This window comes from Carlito syrichta, unplaced genomic scaffold (assembly GCF_000164805.1).
Source record: "Carlito syrichta isolate Samal-C Ts95f unplaced genomic scaffold, Tarsius_syrichta-2.0.1 Scaffold308101, whole genome shotgun sequence".
Classification (NCBI taxonomy): Eukaryota; Metazoa; Chordata; class Mammalia; order Primates; family Tarsiidae; genus Carlito; species Carlito syrichta.
In genome coordinates, this window is record NW_007252197.1 from 192,428 (window position 1) to 209,585 (window position 17,158).

Consider the following 17,158-nt stretch of genomic DNA (forward strand, 5'->3'; position numbering starts at 1 on the left):
TCCCTGTAAATATGTGCTTGTGTGTGGATGTGGGAGGCTTGACCCAGGCGTCCTCTTCCCTGGGGCCTGTAGAGCCTGTGGCCACACCTCCTGCAGCTCTCCAAGATGACCAGGGCAGAAAGCCCTTGGGGAGCCCAGAAGGCAAGGCAGAAGGGGATACAGAGTCCGTCTGTCTGTCTGTCTTTCAGTCTGAGGAATGAGAATCCTCCCAACCTGAGGGCTATGCAGCTGGGAGCCCACTACCTACCCAGCCCCTCTCGGCCCCACCCACATCCTCCCGCCCAGCCCTTCCCGTCCCTTCCAGTGCGGCTCTTTCTAGATGTCTTATTAGGAGTTTCCTGATGGGCCAGGAGAGGAGGGTATCTCCATGCCACAGTTCTATGGGGAGCAGTGCCTGGTGCGGGTGTGGTGTGGGGAGCTGACCTCGGAGCTGACTTCGGAGCACCCTCTGGTGGGCAGGATGAAGCAGGCTGAGGGGCTCTGTGGCCCCATTCTCACTCCCATCTCGGGGATGCTTCTCGATGGCACCCCTCCTTTGAAGTCACAGCAGCCTTCCTGTTTCCTCTTGAGGCTGAGGGGTTCTGGGTCAACCAGGCCAGGCTGCACCCTATGGACAGGCAGTCTTGGGGCTCCTGAATCATGCCTGAGGCCCAGCCCGGGACCTCCCTCCTAATAGCTTCCTCACCCCATGCCCCTGGCATGCTCAGGTGCTATGGGGATGCCCCCTTCTCAGGCTGGTAGGGTTCGCTCCAGTGCACTAGCTCACAGGTAAGGGAAGGTGGGAGAAGCTAGCCCTGCCAGGCCCGGCTTCCCTCTCAGACCTGGTGGAGCAGGGTCAGTTCACACTGCAAGTGGAGGCCGTGGGTGGAGAGGACAGTGGTCGGGGTGGGGGCCAGGGCATGGGAGTGGAGAGTCTCACATATTATCACAATATACACTGGGAATTTGGGGGGCAGGGAAGCCCAGGGCCACTCTCCAATATGAGGGAAACCAAACTGTGAATGCCAGCACACTGCTGCCCTGTCGCCATATCCAGACTTTTCTCTGCGGAAACCAGTGGCCCACGACCTCTAGACCCAAGAAGGCCTGTCTGTGCCAAGCATCCAGGGAGTGCGGCCAGCCCTGTCCACCCACGGGTCACATCAGTTCCCAGGGGCAGTGTAGGAGAGCCTGGGGGCAAAGGGGACAATCGGGGTGGGGAGGCAGGACTTGCCCCTGCCAAAGGCAGGCCCCTGGGAAATGGATAATTTAAGGACACCAATAATAATAGTATTATTTTTTTTGTAAGGGAAAATCAATATGTACATTCTGAAATCATTTTCTCTGTAAATGGTTGGATTTCATTTCACCCTTAAAGGGATGCTTAAAGGAGAAGATAATATTAATAATAAAAACAGCTACAAAGTCTGAAGGGTGTGCATGTGTGGCCAGTTTGTGGGTGCTCTGGGGCATGCGGCCCTGGTCTTGCTAAAGGAGCCCTTGCTGTCTGGATCAGTGGGTGCAAGACTTTCCTGGGGACCAGCCAGCTAGTGGGGCATATAGAGCATCTTCACTTAGGGATGCAGTGACCCCCAACCACAGACAGAGGCAGCTCAGGAATGGGAACTGCTGGACCGAGGTCTGGCAGAAGGAAGCAGAAGCAAGCCTGGCTCCTAGGACTGGCAGCACCCATCCTGCATGGGCGGAGACCCTTTGGGGGATCTGGATAAAGGCTTGGTGCCACTGCAGAGAGGGGGCAATGTGCTCCCAGAATTATCTGGGGCATTGAGATAAGTGCTCCCTGCTCAGTAGCTTTCTTTCATACATCTGCAATGGGCTCTAAATGCCTCGGTCGAGGTCATAGTGCCATGTATATTCCAGACCTGGATTCTCAGTGCAAGCTTTCTGAGGGCAGGTCAGGACAACGTCCACTCTCCAGGAGCAGCTGTCTCCTTCCCATGGAACTGACCTTGGACTTGTGCTGTGACAGTGCCTGGGACTTCGGAATGTGGGCCTTCCTCTGGGCTGGCTGGGTGCTGGCATTGTCCTGGGGGGACAGTCCCCTGGATGTGTCCCAAGGAGCCGCAGAGACGGTGGGAACAGACACTCTTTGAGCTCTGCCTTGGTCCCCCATGGGCCAGCTGTGCAACCTCCATGTTAGATGGGAGGCTGAGGCCCAAAGATGGGAGGAGTGACAGCATTGGTGGCCAGAGCAGGGGTTGATGTCTCCCAAGCACTCACAAAGTGCCAAGCTTGTGTAAATCTGACACCTGAGCGCCGGGACTGCCTGGACTTCTGGCCCCACTCCAAAGCCCAGGAAGCCACCTGCTGCAGGTACTTGGGGTAGGGATGGGGTGGGGGTTTGCATTCCATAGGATTGGGGGAGTGGAGATGGAGACACCCCACCCAGCCAGGAGAGGGCGATGGAGACCCACTTACTGTTTAAGATCAAGTTACTATGCCTTACATCATGTCCTAGGGCAAATCATCCTCATAAATATTTAAAGACGCGTTATTTATTAGTTGCCTATTTTGTGCCAACTCTGGACTCAAAGATTTCCCTCTCTCTGATTCCCGTTGTAGAGATGTGGAGAGTAAGGCAGTGAATGGTAGAGTCAGAGTTGGCCTCACCCCAGAAGCTGGGCTCTGAGCTGCCACATGTCACTCTGTCATGGTCCACTGAGGGAGGAGGAGGAAGATGGGGGCTGAGGCAAAGTGGGGGAGGGAGGTGGAGAGGATGGCATGCTAATGTTCAAGGATCATCCACACTTCTACCCAAGTCAGGTACATTGCCAGGTCAGGGGACGCTGAAAGAGGACAGTCTCGACTCTTGGGAGGATCACAGTCAATGGGGACCACAGACAGGTAAGCACGAACTCTGAACAGGAAGCTGAGGGCTAGTGCAAAGTTGTCAGAGCCCAGGAAATACATTGTATCATATCTGTGAGCACAGGGTACAACTGTCTCCTTCAGCTGGCTGTCCAGGTAGGCATGGATGGGCTGACAGGTTCCATGTCCGAGGAGGGGATGCTTCCAGACTCAGTCTCCCATCTGTAAAAATAGCCCATAAAAACTTTACTGCACCTAGAGGATAAAATGAAGTAAAAGGAAATGCTTTGCAACCTGTAAAGTTCCATCCAGATGGGAGAGATAAAGGTGATGGTGATAACAGTAGTCAACATCTACCACTAAGACATCCCCAGGCACACAGCCCAGTGTAGTGGCTCATGCCTGTAATCCCAGTATTAAGTCTGAGACAGAAGGATCACTTGAGCCCAGGAATTCGAAACCAGCCTGGGCAACATAGTGAGAACCTGTCTCTACCAAATAATAATAATAATAATCATCAAAAAAATAAGCTGGACATGGTGGCACACACCTGTAGTCCCAGATACCCAGGAGACTGAGGTAGAAGGATCTCCTGAGCCCATGGCTGTGGTGAACCATGATTGCTATTACACCACTGCACTCCAGCCTGTGTGACAGAGTGACACCCTGACTCAAAACACAACAAAACCAGAAAACATCCTGATGGTTGCTTTCCAGATGGGGCTTGAGCTGTGAGCAGGCAAAACCCTGAAAGCCTGAAGACTCATCATTCCTGAGTCCAATAGAAGCCCCCACCCATACATCCCAAATAATGAAGCGTCTATAAATCGCTGGTTAAAGCTCAAGAGAGGCCGGGCTAGGTGGCTTAGCCTGTAATCCCAGCACTTTGGGAGGCCGAGGCGAGTGGATTTCCTGAGCCTGTGGGTTCGAGACCAGTCCAGGCAACTTGGCGAGACCTCGTCTCTACAATAAATCAAAAGCTAGCTAGGAATGGTAGCGTGTGCCTATAGTTCTGGCTTGGAAGGTTGAGGTGGAAGGATCACCAGTGCCCAGCAGGTTGATGCTGGGGTAGCCGTGAGTGTGTGTGTCACTGCACTCTAGCCTGGGCAACAGAATGAGAATCCAACTCAAAAAAAAAAAAAAAAAGCTCAAGAGAGTGAAAGGCCCTGCCCAGGGCCAGTTCGTGGCATCCATGGCCCCTCACTTGCTGTTCTAGTAAATTCCCAGAGACTCCTCTGTAGCAGGAAAGTAATTCCTTTAAATTAAAAAAAAATTCAGTTTACTGTCTCATTTTTGCAAAGCAAACCACCCTGAACACCCTGGATTAAAACAACAATTTACTTGCTCACATTTCCATCATTTGGGCTGGACTCAGCTGAATAGATCTTTGGCCAAGCAGCGGGGGGACAGCTGACTGTGCTGGCCCATGGGTCTGACCTGGATTCTTGAATGACAAAGGAAGGGATATCACAAAGGAACAAGACTGTCAGCCAGTTGATGGTCACCACCAGTTAAGAGGGAGTGACATCTCTACAGACAGGACCCCCAACCTCACAAACCCACTGCAATGAAGTTCTGAAAAGGACCCCCTCACCTGTGAGACCTGCTGCCAAAAACGTATCGCCTGAATCCATTCCCAAGGAAACATCACGCAAACCGAATTGAGGGACAATCTGCAAAAAACTGGTTTCTCCCGTGCGTACTAATTTTTTGCGAAGCTGTCCTTCTGCAGCATTTGCAAAAATGCCCCACCCTGCATCAGTATCACAACAAACCACTTTTCAAACACTTATCCTAAAATGGCTGTGAGCTTCTAAAACAAAACATCAACAGAGACACAAATCTTTGCCACTGTGGCCTCAACGTGTGGTCTGACTTTCCCACTAATTCAAGCTAAGACTAGAAAAACTGCCTGGTCAAGTTCAGCCTAAAAACTGATTCAGTCCCATGAACTCAACTGCTTTAATCACGGAGGTATAGGGTGGTTTCTTCACAATTTAATTGTGGCCATAGGTAACTGATAGAGTTTGCTTTCAGTTAATGACAGAATAGCCAATCCAAACTAGTAAGGTGGACAAGGAATGTATTGTCTTGGCTTGCCAGTGGTACCATCCAGGGGTAATGCTGGCAAATCTCAAACTGTCACACTGCTACCCAGCCTGTGAGGCTGCGCTCAACTTCACTTCCCAACTTGTGTTGTCCCTGTTATCAGATAGGTTTACACCTGATGCCTACAATATGGCTGCAGCAGCTCCAGGCTTCATACCATCTCAGCTTCATACTCAGCACAGAATAGAGCTCCTCTCTTTAAAGGTCTTGGCCTGGATCTCACTAACTTGAAAGAGGTCATGTGAACATGACCTGAATATTTTTGTGAGATGGGAGGGGGATGGGTGGAATGCACTGCCTAGTTTAGATGGACCAGAACCCCAATCTGTATTGGCTGAGGAGGGGGGGTGGCTCCCCCAAAAGAAATGTGGGCCCAGATGTCACCCTCGGCACAACCTCAGCTGCCTCCAACAGGCCTCTCACCAGCGACCAGCCCCTGATCTGCTCCATCTTCTGGGTTGTCATCCGCATCATGGGGATCTTCACAGGACAGAACCCTAGAGGTGGCTGTGAGGCTGCTCAGAGCTCGGGAAAGAGCCTGGAGCATGGGAGGACTACCGTGGGCATGGGCCATCAACGTCGTGGCCCCATCCTCAGCCTCTGTCTCCTTCCATGAGGTACGTGTGACACATGGTGCATGCATCCTCTCTTGAGACCCCTTCCCTTGCCCTCCATGACTTGCCCGTCTCATGGCTCTCCTCTTTCTCCTCCCTCCATGACATTCCTTTTTGGTTATCTTCCTGGCACTCCAAGCATCCCTTCGACAATGGGCCTCCCCAGACTTGGTCCTAGGCCCACTGCTCTGCCTGCAGTTCTCAGGGCTCACCATCTCTCCAGGGAGTCCTGTCTCCTGAGTACCCAGCCTGTGGATCCACCTGCCTGTTGGACAAGCCCTGAGGTGTCAAGATCAGCTCAGACACCATGGGGCCAAAATGGAACTCGGCTTCCCATAAACATGTGTGAGCTCATCGATTCCTTTTTTGTTAAAAATGCTTTGGGCTGGACTCAGCCTGGGGCTCAACCTGTAATTCCGCGCCTTGGGAGGCTGAGGTGAGTGGATTGCCTGAGCCCGCGGGTTTGAGACTCACCTGGGCAACTTGGTGAGACCTCATCTCTACAATAGATCAAAAAGAAATTAGCTGGGTGTGGTAGCGCGCGCCTATAGTTCCAGCTACTTGGAAGACTGAAGCGGAAGGATCACCGGAGCCCAGCAGGTCGAGGCTGTGGTGGCCGGGAGTGGCCTCTGCACTCCAGTCTGGGTGACAGAGTGAGACTTCAACTCAAAAACAAAAAACAAAAAACCACTTTGGGTTGGGTTTTCTGCTGTTTACAACCTGAAGTATTCGAACCCATCTAATGACAACCTTCCCCAGTGAGTTCACTTGTGCTATCTTCTTGGCCTAGAACTCTCTGTGGCTGTTTTGCACCTTACTCTCGCACTCTGTTTAAGACTCCATTCAGGTGTCTGGTTCTCTGGGAGGGCTTGCTGGACGTGCCCCTGCCTGCCCTCCCCACACCTGGGTGAGGTACTGATCCTCTGGGATCCCATGACGCCTCCCCACAGGACCTCATACTTGCCTGCTTTCGTGTTTGTCTCTCACACTTGGGAACACAGAGCTCCTGGCACAACGTAGTAGATATTTGTGGAATGGCTGACTAAACAAATAAGCACAGCTTATAAGTGAAGGTGCTGGGATCTGACCCGGGGCCATCTCCGGTGCGGTCCAATGCCCCAGATGCCCCTGATGTTCTGCTCCCTGAGCGCCTCAACCCGCCAACCCTCAGGCTGGGGTTCTGTTACAGACAACCTGCCTACCTGAGGGCAGTAGATATTCTATGACCCATTCTCCCTCCTCTGCAAACACACAGGATTGACTGTCCCTCATTTATTGGCCCAACCTAGTCCACATTTGTCACTGCTATTGAGTGTCACTTGGGAGCACTCCCCATGGCGACATTGGAACCTCCAGCCTATCCTGCCAGTCTGCCTTCTTTTTTTTTTTTTTTAGTTGGAGTCTCACTCTGTCGCCCAGACTGGAGTGCAGTGACCACTCCCGGCCACCACAGCCTCGACCTGCTGGGCTCCGGCGATCCTTCCGCCTCAGCCTTCCAAGTAGCTGGAACTATAGGGGCGTGCTACCACACCTGGCTAATTTTTGATTTATTGTAGAGATGAGGTCTTGCCAAGTTGCCCAGACGCATCTCGAACACATGGGCTCAGGCAATCCACTCACCTCGGCCTCCCAAAGTGCTAGGATTACAGGCTGAGCCACCGAGCCCGGCCAGTCTGCCTTCTAAAGACTCAGCCTCATACCAGGCCCCCGTCAGGATACTTAGTCTTCTAGAAGGTCACACAGGACAAGGCTGGGCCCTCATCCACCCAACTGTCCATAAAGTATTCAAAACTAACAATCATCTCCATTTTCTGCATCTGCTGTCAGTCAGTCCAATGTCTTGTACGAGACTTCTGGACTCTTCACTATGTGATTCTACGAATGTTGGCCAAGGCCTAGGGTGCCTAGGGGAGCCAGAGAAGGAAGATACCACATTCTAGAGATCTGCAGGAGTCAGAGAATTTCCTCATTCAGCTGTTCTGGTTTATCACAACCACTTCCTAGGGCAGAAGGTTCAAAAGGGAGCACTCGATTCCATAAAGCTCTAAAGGCCAGCTCGGGTTCCAGTGCTTAAGGCACCCTCAAGGATGCTTAGGAGGCATTTCTGTTTCTGCAAATCACTTCCACTCTCAGGAAGCTCCCACATGAAAGCAGTTGGGCACATGCCCCTCACTCCATGGCCATTTGTGCTTCTGGTCTGACACTCACCTGGCCCATCAATCATTCTGAGCCAACCCCCTTTCAACTCGATTCTAAACAAATCTGACTACTCACCTGTGGCAGGCCCCAAAGAAGACATGGAAATGAAGGAAACACATTTTCTGCCCTCTAGGAGCTCAAAGTTGTTGGAGAGTAGGCTGGGGTTTCTCAACCTTGGCACTACTGACACCGTGGGTCAGGTCATTCTTTGTTGTGGGGCTGTCCTGTGCACTGCAGGGTGTTAAACAGCATCCCCGGCCTCTAGATGCTAGATGCCAATAGAATGCCACCCACCCCCCACCCTCCACCAAGTGCAACAACCAAAAATGTCTCTAGACATTGCTAAATATTCCCCAGGGTGGTTGAGCATGATGGCTCACGCCTGCAATCTCAGTACTTTGGGAGGCCGAGGTGGGAGGATTGCTTGAACCCAGGAGTTCAAGATCAGCCTGGCAGCAGAGTAAGATCTTATCTCTACAAAAACAAACAAAAAAAAAACCAGAACAATTAGCCAGGTGTGGTGGTGTGTGCTTGTAGTCCTTGGTGCCTGAGGCCGAGATGGGAGGACCACCCAAGTCCAGGAGGTCAAGGCTTCAGTGAGCTGTGATTGTGCCACTACATTCCAACCTGGATGGCAGAATGAGACACTGATTTAAAACAAAATTATCTGGGATGCAGTCACCGGAGCAAGGAGCAGACCATTGTACCTAGTGTACATGAGGCAGGCACTTTGCATGTTACCTCATCAGAGTATCAATCTTTCTCTTATGGAACAGTGGTATTCGGAGGAGGAGGTCCTTCTACTTTCCAATCTGCGAGATTGGAGGTGGGAACTCAGGAACTCAGGATTTAGAGAGAATAAGGACCTGAGTTGCTCAAAGGCACACAGTTCCTAGCAGGATTGAGGACCTGGTGCTCCAACATCCCTCTCACTGTGCTGCGTTGCCTCCTAGCGGGAGGAACCAGCATAGCAGCAGCCAGCATCCTGTGCCTAGCTTACTGGCTCTCTGTCCTTTTCACTCCACAAAGGGTTTCAGCCTTCACTCTGTTTCTTTTCACTCCACAAAGGGTTTCAGCCATTTGACGCAAACACATAGCACAAAACGGAAAAGCAAATATATAAGAATTAGCATTATAAAGATGAAAGAAAATCAAGCTTAGGAAATAACACAAAATGAAGGTGATGCTAAGGGAAGCTGTGTTGAAGGCGTGCAGAAGAAAGGTTATATCCTCCTCTCTGCCTTCACAGATGAGGAAATGAAGCTTCCAGAACTCGCACAGGAGGCGGCCGAGCTTTGAGGATAATAACTAACAGAGGGTACCTCTGTCTTCCCTCCATGGCAGGGGTGGGCATGTCTTCTTCACCTTTGTGTCCCCACTGCTCCCACAGTAGTCACCAGATCCTCACTGAATTGTACTAACACGACGTGCACACCCTTCCTGGGACGACCTGCCTCCTAGGCCTCTAACTTGTGCTGTTGTTAGTGGTTGATATCAGCCCCACTGGCTTGCCCCCAAACAGTTGGCCCCAAGGACACCTCATTGAGGACAAAGGCCCACCTGCTCATGTGTCAGTGGAAGGCTTTGCCAGTCCGTTTTGCCAACACCCTTGGAAGTTACTGCACACAGTCTGCGATGTATCTGGTAAGCGGGGCCTCAGGCCTGCTTTCTGCTGGCTCTTCTTCCGCCTGGCTGTGGAGGTTGTGAGAATGGCTTTCTCGCTGTGGAGCCGAATGACATCTGGAGAGGGCCCTGTCGCCTTCCAGCCTTAGCAGGCCTGTGGGATGGCTGAGACACTGTAGGAAGGAACAGCCATTTTGCCAGCAACTAAGTGTGAGGGTGTCAGTGAGTTAAGTGCTAAGACTCAGTCGGGGAAAGGACCAACAACACAAACAAACATCATACCTTGTCACAGCTAAGTCACACCTGGGGCTTCCCAAGCTCGGTCCATCTCATCTCAATCCCTGGTGTTGCATCCACCCTGGACCCTGAACTGAAAATGTAGAAAGCATCCCTCACTTCCCTTTCTCCTTCTTCTGGTCTTAACCAATCCTTTCTCCACATGGGGCCAACGCCAGTCCACATAGGCCTCTGTGAACACTGGGAAGGTCATCTCCTCCTCAAGACACTAAACTTGGAAAATTGCCGTAATGTGCTGATTTTGTTAGAGAGATACCCCGCCTTCTGCCAAAGAAATGTTGTAAGAAACAGCAACTCCACGAGGTCTTTTATGTGAAAGACATCCCTTGGATGTGGTGCCTTTGTGCCTGTGTGCAATGTGTAGCATGAATAGCACATCCAACAGCTCTGCCTCTACATTCTAGATCTGATTTGATCACCCCCTCCCACCAACTTTAAAATAGTTTATGGCTCCCATCAATATGGGGCCAAGTCAAAGGTCCTGATACCGCTCCAGGGAGTCCCTGCTACCCTATCATGCTATCTTGTCTCAAGGGCTGGAGTAGACATCTGACTCAAAGGCAGGCATCCACCTGCAAAGGGAGAGCATTCAGTGAGCCAGCTTTCATTCCTTTTGCCCTTTTCAACATCACCTGGCACAGTGTGAATGGGGACCCTCTCTTCAGTCCAGGGATATCAGGTTTTAGTCTGGTGAATACAGGATTGATGACATCCGATGACAGCAAAGCCCATTAGGAGGGAGGCAGTTGTGTCTTCATTTCCAGATCCCTGGCTGGCTCACATCCCAGAGCTCCACTGATCTGCTTACTGCCAACTCCTCTGTTCCTCCCTCAGCCTGGGTCACCCCGAGGAGAGGGTGAGGTGGTGGTGGGGGGGGTTGAATGTTCTTTCTTCTTTTTTGAGTCAGGGTCTCATTATGTCACCCAGGCTGGAGTATGGTGGCACAATCACGACTCGCTGCAGCCTGGACTTCCTGGGCTCAGGCAATTCTCTCAGCCTCTCAAGTAGCTGGGACTACAGGCACGCTCTCCACCACGCCCAGCTAATTTTTAAATTTTCTGTAGAAATGAGGTCTCACTATGTTGCTCCAGCTGCTCTCAAACTCCTGGATTCAAATGATCCTCCTGCCTTGGCCTCCCAGAGTGCTGGGGTTACAGGCATGAGCCACCACGCCTGGCCTTGAACTGAGCTTTCTGTCTTGTCATCCAGTAGGCATTTCCCTCCAATTCAGGACAACACACATTTACAGAGTCTCAAGTTCATAAGGCATCTGTCTGGGCAAAGCAAAGGGAATGAGAGCAGTGACACACAGGCAAGGAGTAAGATGCGAGCTCTCTGTGCCCTTCTCTTGGGGAGCCTGGGCTGCCTCACTGCTACCCCGAAGGTAAAGAGCACCTGGCCTGCTCCCTCTCTCTCCCTGTCTACTCTGTGACATCATTCCAACATGGCTCTACCCAGGGTTCCCTCTCTGGCTTTTCAACTTCTCTCCCTCTAGGGCTCTGCCGCCTCTCCCCCATCAAGGCTAGACCAATTACCACCAACCCCCAAACCAACCCAGAGACAACACATACAATTGGCTTTTACAACACCGATCCTAGCCAAAAGGCCGAGAAGGGGTACAACTGGCTTTTGTCTCCTCACGGGATCCTCTCCTTTGCTCTTTCCCTTCTCAGCAAGGTCGCTGTCTTCCCTTTTACTTCCCACTCACGCTTCAGCCCCTGGGCTTCTGCCTCCACCTCTTGCTGCACCAGTCAGTCAGTCACAGAGCAGCTCCTACATGGGGAAGGACAACAGAGACTTGCTTGGGGCACTGGCCTTTGTGACAGCATGCTCTCCTTCCTTCCCTCCCAGGCCTCTGAGATACCATCTTCTGATGGTTCCTCCCCAGTGCCTTTTATTTACTTCCTTGGCCTCAGATTTCTGTGTCCCCAGGAGTCCCCCTCCATGTCCTCTTTCTCCACTCTGGTCCATAGCGCATGTGTTCTGTGGACGATTCAGAGCTCCAGATGCGAGTTCAGAACCTAGTCCTGCCAGTTAGGGTTCTTTAAGATCCCACTTATTGGATGTAGTTGGGGCAGTGACAGCTCTTATGTTTATGGATCTATGCTGAGGAGGGTTAGGGGAACTGGTACATGGAAGTGCTGGCACCCAGGAGGTGCCATCAGCTGTCGGCTGGTGAGAGCCTCAAGTGGACACTTCAGTGGCCTGGGGACTTATCTTTGGCAGTTCTCAGCTTGCCATTCTAGTCCCCACAGCCAGTGTGATCATGGCACGGAACTCCTACTGCTGTTAGATCAGGGCCAATTCCTGGCTGTGGCTTGCTGGGCCCTGCCTGGTCAATCCCTGCGTCCTTCAGCACTCACATCTTAGGCCTCTTTCCTGAGTTCTCTGGGCTCCAGTCCTTTGAGCTTCTCCAATGGACCATCACCCTGTCTCCTGCCTGTACCTCTGCTGCCCCTGCACCATCACATGGGAACTCCTTGAGACCTCAGCGAGACTTAGAATTCTCATTGCAAAGGATCCATTTGACTTGCTTTTCTCTCCCTCCATCTTAGTTAATATAAGTAAATTTCAAGTTCTTATTACTTAGGTACTTTCGTTAATTCCCATTTTGTGTGTGGAAACTGAGTGCCAGAGATGATGAAGTTGCCTAGCTGTCAGGTGGCAGAATTCAAAGCCATAGCTGACTGCAAACCCATGTGCAGGTGGCACAGCCTGTTGCACACCTTCCTGGCTATCACTTCCTCTCTGGGCAACCTCAGGCCAGGCAGGTGTATCTGAGGCCCAGGCTGCTCTTCTGCCCGGCCCCATGCCTTACCCCTTATCTTCCCGTTCTGTGCTCCAGTCAGTTGGGGTCCACTCCCTGCTTCTAGGCTAATCAAAGGCTCTTCTGAGTCCCCACAGCACCACGAGGGCTTTTCTCCCAGCACTGTCTGTGTATTTTTCTATCTTCCCCCTCAACCCTAACCTTGGGAAGGATAGGAACAGCACATGTTACATCTACATTCCTTCCTCTAGTCCTAGTTCCTACTGGGTGCTCAGTAAATGCTGACCGGCTGACTATTTGGTTAATAAACTGGAAACAACAGTGTTGGTTCTCATGTCAGCAAAAATATTTTGTTTGCTTTTGTCCCAGCATCCTGCCTCAGTCCCCTGAGGCCCAGATCCTTGACCACCAAGGACCTCCAGGGCCAGGGGAACCACAGCTCGAGACTCCCCTGAAGTCCTGTCCTGGAACCGGTGACCTGGGTTTCCAAAGTCTACTTGTGGGTCAATGTTCCATGCACCCATCCACACATGAAAAAGAACGCCAACATTTTGTAACAAAACAAGCCCCATTCACTGTGAGCTACCATATCAGACATGCCCTTTCTCATTTAATCCTCAGCAGCTGATGAACTGGTCCTTTCAGCAACATTTCCAACTCGCAGATGAGGAAACCAAGGCACCCTAGCCTGACTCACCTTCCCTGGGCTCACCACCAACCATCTGCCCCTTTCTTTTTCTTTTTCTTTTTTTTTTCTAAATTTTGAGTTGGAGTCTCACTCCGTCACCCAGACTGGAGTGCAGTGGCATGCTCCCCACCACCGCAGTCTCGACCCGCTGGGCTCCAGTAATCCTTCCACCTCAGCCTTCCGAGTAGCTGGAACTACAGGCGTGGGCTACCAAACCTGGCTAATTTTTTTGATTTATTGTAGAGATGAGGTCTCGACAAGTTGCCCGGGCGGGTTTCGAACCCACGGGCTCAGGCAATCCACTCACCTCAGCCTCCCAAGGCGCTGGGATTACAGGTTGAGCCGCCGAGCCTAGCCACCTTTCTTTTTCTTTTTTTTTTGAGACAGAGTCTCACTCTGTCGCCCAGGCTGGAGTGCAGTGGCATGCTCATGGCCACTGCAGCCTCAACCTGCTGGGTTCAGGCGATCTTTCTGCCTCAGTCTTCCAAGTAGCTGGAACTACAGGAATATGCCATCATGCTTGGCTAATTTTTTGATTTATTGTAGAGACAAAGTCTCGCCATGTTGCTCAGGTTGGTCTCAAACCCCTGAACTGAAGTAATCCTCTTGTGTCCACCTCCCAAAGTACTGGGATTACAGGCATGAGCCACTGTGCCTGGCTTACCTGCCCCGTTCAAATTAAACAGCTTGAACTACCCTGAACCAGGTGAGATGGCCCATCTCTTCTCTTTCTGGAAACTATCCATTCATTCAGGCAACAATTAAATGCCTACCACGTGTGAGTCTGTCCTTGGTGAACACGTATTCCTCTCTTATCTTCTAGCCACGCCCAATCCCTATAGGAGACTACTGCCATCATCCAGCTGTGAGATCAGGGGGTTATGGCAAACCCGCAGTATCAACCCGAGAGATCCCAGAATGCCTCTTGTCCTGTGAGACCTGGCAAAGTCTTAAGATTTGGGTCAGTGCCCCTTGCCGTGGGTCTTTGGCCTACGAAGATACCATGAATACATTTGGGTGCCAGATGCCACCTCCCTGCACACCTTTCTCTGCCACAGGAGCACTGGGGTCAGGGAGGACCTTGAGAGTCTGAGTAAAGAGAAGACCCTGAAGAGCACAAGGAGTCTAGGGGAGCTGATCTGAAGGGCACACCCCTCCAAGGATCTCCTTCCACCTGCCTCCTAACAATAATATCCTACAGAAGGAAGTTCAGGAGAGACATGCAAACATCACCTGGCCTTTCAGCTGGCACTGTTACCAATTAAATTTGGGTCACAAAATTATTTCTTCAAAAACTCAAGTAGGACAGCCAGTAAGAGTGGAAAGAAAACATGTTTCAGAGTAAGACAGAGTCAGTTCCACTGTGAGCTTCTCTATTGCTTAGCTCAGTGTCTTAGAGAGATGACTAAACTTCCCTGAGCCATGGTTTTCTCATCTAGAAAATTGGGATACCAGCCGAGCTCGGTGGCTCAGCCTGTAATCCCGCGCTTTGGGAGGCTGAGGTGAGTGGATTGCCTGAGCCCGCGGGTTCGAGACCCGCCTGGGCAACTTGGTGAGACCTCATCTCTACAGTAAATCAAAAATCAGCTGGGCGTGGTAGCGCGCGCCTGTAATTCCGGCTACTTGGAAGGCTGAGGCCAAAGGATCACTGGAGCCCAGCAGGTCGAGGCTGCGGTGGCCGGGAGCGGCCACTGCACTCCAGTCTGGGCAACAGAGTGAGACTCCAACTCAAAAAAAAAACAAAGAAAATTGGGATACCAAACAGGGATGGGATTAGATATACTATGTCTGTAAAGTACCAAGTCCAGTGGCTGGCACACAGGGGGTGCTTAGTAAAGGCAGCTCCAAGTTTTAGTGCTGCCTCAGTGTGATGGTGGGAGACAATTGCTGAACTTGTCCTTGAATCCCTACGCCAAGCCAACCCTGGGGCAACTATTCCTAAGGTCAGAGTCCACATCCATGACCGCCCCTAAGTCTTGAGACTTTTTAAGGCTCCCATTGGGTCCCTCTCTCTCTTAGAGACCCCAGAAGTTCCCAGTCTTCCCAATATCTTATCACCCCTCACTCCACTGAGTGGAAACCTCAGGCCCTAGAAAGCAGCCTTTTTCTAGAAATTTGGAAAACTAAATAGGCAGATGCCTGAAGCCATGGTGGCCTCCACATCAGCAAATCCTGCTAGTTCTGCCTCCAAATACATCCAGGATCTGACCTTCCACTCCTGCACCATCACCTCTCTGAGCCCATATCGTCCCTCTCCTGGGGTTGTGTGATAGCCTTCTTCTTTTTTTTTTTTTTGGAGTCCCACTCTGTCGCCCAGGTTGGAGTGCAGTGGCACACAGTAGCTGGTACTACAGTCATGTGCCACCATGCCTGGTTAATTTTTTGGTTTATTGTAGAGACAAGGTTTTGCCATGTTGCCCAGGCTCATCTCAAACTTGTGGGATCAGGCAATACTCTTGCCTCCACCTCCCAAAGTGCTGGGATTACAGGCGTGAACCACTGGACCTGGCTTGTTATTATTATTATCTTTTGAGTTGGGGGTCTTATTCTATCATCCAAGCTGGGGTACAGTGGCACAATCATGGCTCACCACAGCCTCGACCTCCTGGGCTCAGATGATCCCTCTGCCTCAGCCTCCCGAGTAGCTGGGACTATAGGCATGTACCACCATGCCTGGCTATTTTTTTTGATTTTTTTGTAGAGACAAGGTCTCATTTTGTTGCCCAGGCTGGTCTCGAACCTCTGGGCTCAAGCAATCCTCCCACCCCGGCCTCCCAAAGTGTTGGGATTACAGGCTTGAGCCACTGCTCCCAGTTTAGCCTTCTGACTAGCATCCCTGCTTCAGCTGTTCCCTCCAGTTAGCTGTTCCTCTCTCAAGTTAGGCTGATTCTGTTAAAAAGGAAGTCAGGTCCCATCATTTCTGTGCTTCACACCCTGCTGTGGCTCCTTTACACCCACCATCTCTTTCCTTACCCTAATAAGGACCTCACCTCCAGCCTCTTCCTCAGCTCCTGCTCACTCTGTTGCAGAAGCACTGGTTTCCTCCCTAGAACACGCCAAGCTTAAGGGCCCACCTGAGGGCAGAACTGGAATGTTCTTCTCTGGAATGTGCTCCCCCCTGGTCCTTGTCCCCTTGATGGGCCTTTCTGTACCACTCCACATAAAAAAGCTACCCCTCCCTCCCACCTTCACTCCATCCTCCCATGTATTCCTCCTGGCTCCCATCTCCTCTACCAGCCCTCAGAAGGAGACAAGCACTCACTTGTCTGTTCCTGGCAGCACCTATGGCGGTGCCTTGGACATTATAGGCTCTCAATCAGAAATTGTTGCATGAAGAATGAATAAATGGACGATGGGCAACTACTCTGTAAATGCTCGCTCCCCTCCTGCAGCTATAACCAGCCCCAAGGCTGAGAGAGGTTAGGAAACGTGCGAGAGTGCACCTGTCCCTAAGTGACGAGGCTGGACTAGGAGGGAGTGAGGTCTGACTTCAAAGCCCCAGGCCCTGGGCTTGACTGAGCCAGGCACTGAGGGGGGCGCTCGGGGGCGGAGGCTTGTCGATCCCATAGAGACACGACCTCTATCCTCAAATCTAGTGAGAGTTGCAAATGGATGCATTAAAGAACAGAGCCTGGCAAATAACAGGCGCCAGTGAAGACGTTGTGTTGTTGAACGGGTTAAGAGCCATAGCGGTGTGTTGACATGTCTGTGGGGGCCAAAGAAGGCGCCTAAGTGTATGGGAGGCGGGGCCAGGAAGGGAGGAGAGCGGACTTCCGACGGGACTTTTGAGGTAGACCTTGAAGGAAGGGTAGGAGACTGCAAGAAGTCAAGGGGCCTGGAGGGAGGGAACAGCATGGAGGGAACTGACTGGCTACGGGGCTGGCAGCAGGCAAGAGCCGACCCGGCGCGGCGGTCTCGTCGGAGGGCGAGACCACCTCCTGCCGTCTCATTCGCTGCCAGCTCAGGACCCCCGCGGTGACACCAGGCAGACCACAGCATTGCGGCCCTCCAGGGACTTGTCGCTGATGGCCTTGGCAGGCCCGCCCCAGGTGA